Genomic DNA, 5,281 nt, shown 5'->3' with positions numbered 1-5,281 from the left:
AGATGAAAAAAAAAAAAGAAAAAAATACCATTAGTCATAAAACATTGTTAAGGAAGCTTTCTTTGAATCATGTAGGTTCAATATCAGTGCACCTATGCTGACAGAAATCCAGAAAATATGGCTTGGGGGAATTAAACCAAAGCAAGAAACAGCATTGCTTTGGGGAAGGAATGAAAAGTTGATAAGGGGTAGATTTCAAAGACAACAGGTCCCAGAATGTGAATTCTATAAGTGAACACGGGCTGGAAACAGTGACAAAATCCTTGGAAGAGCCACTGTTTTGGGGTGTCCTAGGCAGATGGTCACACGTGCGGCCTCATGAATAACTAAGGTGCTGCTGAGAAAAGTGGTCAGAAAAGTTTTCTCAATCTTTCTCTTTCTAGTAAAGATTTTCGACCTCCTCAACTCCACCTCTTCCCAGGAGCGGCCGCTGTGGCACTGGCTATCGATCTCAATGTTCTCTAAGTAGCAAACTCTGTTTTCAGTCTCCTGCTCAGCTGCATTGGTTCCTTCTCAACCCAAGCTACACAAGGCTCCTGTCTTCAGCCTCCTCCTTTGGCGTAGAAGCTGTGAGGCCAAACAACTTAAGGTTTTCCCAGCCCTTCCATGCTGTTGCTTTTTGACAGGACTCAGGTTGCACAAGAGGTGTGGATCACAATCACATATCCAGCATTACACAGCTTACCCACATTTAACTAGGTACAAGTGGCCGGCAGTGCACTATCTTAACAGTACCTTTTCCTAGTACCAAGGAGCACACTGACCCTCAAGTGCCTACCATGCAGTCACACCCCCCCAACGTTTTTGCTTATGTCTAAACTATCTGAGAGTCTGAGTGTTAGGAGAGAGGAAAGTGTGGATATGAGCATAGGCTAGTCCAAGCTATGTTACATATCTTGTCAACATAGACACCCTGATGTTTGAGACCCAGACAGTATACTTGAGTGACTACATGGAAGAAAATCATACATAAGCAGCTACCTTTGCCTTTTTACAGGGCACACCTGGGTGACATGCACTGAGACAACAAGTAGGTGAGCACCAGCAGTGACATCACTATCTCTCTATACCTGGGAGAATAAGGCAGAGCTATACAGATCCCCAAAGACTAAAGCTGAAAAATTAAAATGAGCCACACAGCAGTACATAATGTGAGAAAAGACTAATTTCAACAGGTTCAGAGAAAGGATTCCAGGAAAGGCCATCTGGATCAGGTCTGAGTGAAAATAGTGCTTCATAAGAAGTTAGCAATGGTGTTTCCACAGGTCACTGGGACACCAGGGGCTGCCTCTTCCCTCCTCTCCTCTTCTCAGCTTTGCCTGGGAGTGAGTTTAGGAACCTATGTAGACCTGCTCTGCAGGCACTGTGTGGTGCTAGCCTCAGACCCTTAGGCAGTAGCACAGCTTCCACCAGAGAGTGTCTAAGGAGGACTGTAAAATGCTCATAGTCCCAGCACAGACCAGTGAGGAGGTACAAGGAAAAAGAAACTGCCGTTTTCTTTGTTGGAAACTCGAACGTTCCACCCCCGCAAGGGGTATTTATGAGTGACAACTAGTAGGTCCTGGATATAAACAACTTCGCTGTAAATCCAGCTGCAGGATAACTGACAGTGATGAACTTGCTGGGCCATGTAGTGACCGGCGGTGCTAGGGGACTGAAAACTCCAGCTCCTGCTCAATACTAAGTGTTTAGAGTCAGTACTCATCGATTTAAAATTTAAGTTCTGTTTCCTCTTGGGGTCACCAGGCATAGGCAGGCAAGAGGTTATGGACCTCTGTGTGCTAGTAGTTTTAACCCATGCCTGTTGCTTCTGGAGGAACACTGGAGGAAGTCTCTGCTAGGTGCAGCTCTTGGAGGAAAGAGTCTCCATGTGGTACTCATTTGATCCAAGTATATTCTGAGATGAGCAGAGGTTGAGGAGAGTGTTTCAGAGATCCAAGTGTTTCCAGGTGCTTTTGCCTGTATGCTCTGTGAAAGTCTAAGCTCTGAATATGGCAATAAGCCACATGGATCAACAAAATTGGTGAAATGCAAGGTGCAAACATTTACAAAGTATCCTTTGTATAAACTGGGGGCGGTGCTGAGAGGCAGCTGCAGGGTGAGGGACTCACACACAGCAGAACTCAACCTCTATTGCTTTTGCACAAGACTTTCTTATCCCACTCCTCTCTCCAATCACAGTAGCCCTCAAGGTGTCCCTTCCTTCACAGGAAGGATGAAGGAAAGAGATTGGCGAGGGCTACCAAATAACTGGGCAACTGAGAAGATAAACACAGTAGAACAAGTGCTGTTCTTGATGTTCTGGGGCTGGGTTCCAACCCCATCAGTATTTTCATGGATCCCATTGGGTCCAACAAGAAACTCCTCAGGGAGTAAGAAAATTTAGGTTCAGATTTCTTCCCTCCCACAGCCATGCTGACACATAGGCCAGCAGGACAGTCAGGGAATCTGGAGCTAATTCAGCTTTCAGATTTTTTTTAGGGAATTTAAAATTATGATAGTCTCCCCTAATTACCCATCAGTATGTCTCCCTGTTTGAAGGATCTGGAAAGCCACTTTGCTTCAGAACAGAAGGCAAGCACTAGTTTTCAGGAAGAAAGGCCAATGGGCATTCCATGCTTCCTCTTTCTGCCCACTCCTCAGGAGCAAAAAATTAGTTGTACTTACTATATTTGAAAGAATACTTTTTTTTAAAAAAAACAAATTGATATAAATGACAATTTCCCTGTCAAGATTGCATGAGCATAAACAGTAAAGCAATGTTCTGGGGTGGGAAGATGGATACAGAGTAGGCTTCTAAGGTGTGGGCAGCCTCCTTTGTGTAGATGAGAATGTCTCAGGACAGGGATGTTTTGGTTCTCCCATTCCCAAGTCCTCTTGCCCCATTTGTCTTTTCTTCGTAGATGTCCTTAGGTTTAGTGCTGGAATCACAAAATGGATTTTGACAGAGAGCTTCTGAGGGTGATAGGCAGTGGAAGAGAGGGAACAGGGATGAAAAGTTAGTCCACTTCATCCTTGATGATGTTACAAATCATAGCCTTGCACCTAGAGATACTTGCTGAGAGGAAGATGGGGAAGTCTTGCCAGGGAAGGGCCACCGAATGAAAGAAGCGGGTGAGCGCTTGTGGGTAGGGCTGCTGCTGGGACTCTGCTTGGGACTGATGGCCTGCATCATCCCACATTTTCCCTCTTTCAGCATTTACTTCAGTGCTTCTTCCGGACCAAACATTTTCAGGAAACATCCAATGAACTCTCGGGACGTCTCCCACTTCTGCATGAGGTCTGTGCTCTTGCACCTTCTACACAAACTCTTTTGATTTTTCCTCCACATATTCACTTTCTTCTTTACTTTATCAACTTGTTATTGCAAGTGATATTTTTTCTCGTTGATAAAGGTGACACTGTACTCCTTGACAGTGTAGCCCCTCTATAGGTTTCGACTTGCATATACACCATACTCACAGACAATGCAGATGATGATGTCTGTTCTGGAGATATCTTCTGTCCTCTGCGTGGGAGCAAACATGCCTGCTCCCTTGATGTGCTTATACACATTATCACTCCCTACAGAAGAACAGGGGAAATCGGAAATCGTCGTGTGCAATGAAATTAATACGTTGCTTCGCCAGGAATTCAGGTGTCAGAGTCCAGGGGGCATTCCTCACCACCTCATCCATATAGTCGTAGTGCTGCACTGCGTTATAAAGCTCCTTTTTGTTCGTCACAGTGAAGCCCTTGAAGCTGTGCGTTAGCTCCCACAATTAGATATGTATTAGGGAAAAGGTTCTTTGCGTGCATCAGAGCCCGGGCATGACCAGAGTGAAATAAGTCAAATATCCTATCCACATAAACTCTCACAGGCTGCTCACAAGGAGTTCCCCTGCGAGCTTCTTCCACAATTACCCTGACATAGGACTTACTAAAGTCAACTTCAATTTCATCAGAAAAAGGAGCTGGCTGCGGTAAACCAACTGCACAGCGCTGCACTTTGGAAGGAATACCATCTTCCTCTGTCGCTCCATTAACGCCAGGTGTCTCTTTCCTCCTCTTCCTCGAATTGACTTTAGCTGAACTCTGTGCATCCATCTTCTTCTTCTTCTTTTTTTTTTTTTTTTATTATTAACTTGAGTATTTCTTTCTTACATTTCTAGTGTTATTCCTTTTCCCGGTTTCGGGCAAACATCCCCCTAATCCCTCCCCTCCCTTCTTTATGGGTGTTTCCTCCCATCCTCCCCCCATTGCCGCCCTCCCCCCAACAATCACATCCACTGGGGGTTCAGTCTTAGCAGGACCAAGGGCTTCCCCTTCCACTGGTGATCTTACTAGAATATTCATTGCTACCTATGAGGTCAGAGTCCAGGGTCAGTCCATGTATAGTCTTTAGGTAGTGGCTTAGTCCCTGGAAGCTCTGGTTGCTTGGCATTGTTGTTCATAAGGGGTCTCGAGCTCCTTCAAGCTCTTCCAGATCTTCTTTTAACTCAACACCTCTAAGCTCAGGTCTCCGCGGATTCCTTCCCTGCGCCGCACCACCGACTAGCAAAGTCAAATACGTTCATGTCCTTTCTTAATACACTAGAAAGGAGAATTAAAGTACACAAGTCAAAGTCTACACTTTAGTACCTTTTCATGCAGATTTGTTCACATATGCGAGGGTACCTGGTTTGTCCAGTGGCTGTTCTTTAGAGAGATGAATCACTATAATATGTTTGCTAATCATTGACTGGAGTCCCAAAAAAGCTTTAGGAAATGTTATGCCCTATGTAAAGCAGAGTAACATAAAATAAAACCACATTTTAGAAAAACATTATTTATGGCTTTGTATCAGTTGCATATCTATATTTCAAGGAACAAATAAATTTACTACTTTTTGAAGTTTATTGCTATTTTTCTTCCTGTAACATGTAGCGATGATACTCCTATTTCTACACTGTGGGAACACTTACACACACACACACACACACACACACACACACACACACACACACACACACACACACACACACACACACACAGAGGATAAAACCTGATTCCAGACAGACCTTCCTTGCCCTCTGCTGGTTGTTTAAAGTATTGCACCTATCTTTCACCGGATAGTCTTTACAACCAGTTTCCTCTCTCTGTCCTCTCTTGCAGTCTTGCAGGCAGGAAGCCTTGTGATTGATAGGTTATTTTCAAACCAGAGTTTTAATTGTTAAGTATTTACACCACAATGACAGCATAGCATGCACTGTGTTTTATACACAAATAGAAAGCCAAGGATATGTTTTGGTAGAGGAGCAGT

At 44.3% G+C, this 5,281-nt stretch overlaps 1 pseudogene; it reads right to left on the bottom strand.

The window, feature by feature from the left end:
* Window positions 1–2,999: 2,999 nt before the first annotated feature.
* Window positions 3,000–4,086, bottom strand: LOC116896107 (annotated as a pseudogene).
* Window positions 4,087–5,281: the final 1,195 nt, after the last annotated feature.

The sequence above is a fragment of the Rattus rattus genome, chromosome 3 (genome assembly GCF_011064425.1).
Source record: "Rattus rattus isolate New Zealand chromosome 3, Rrattus_CSIRO_v1, whole genome shotgun sequence".
Taxonomy (NCBI): Eukaryota; Metazoa; Chordata; class Mammalia; order Rodentia; family Muridae; genus Rattus; species Rattus rattus.
This window is presented reverse-complemented; position numbering and strand designations above follow the sequence as displayed.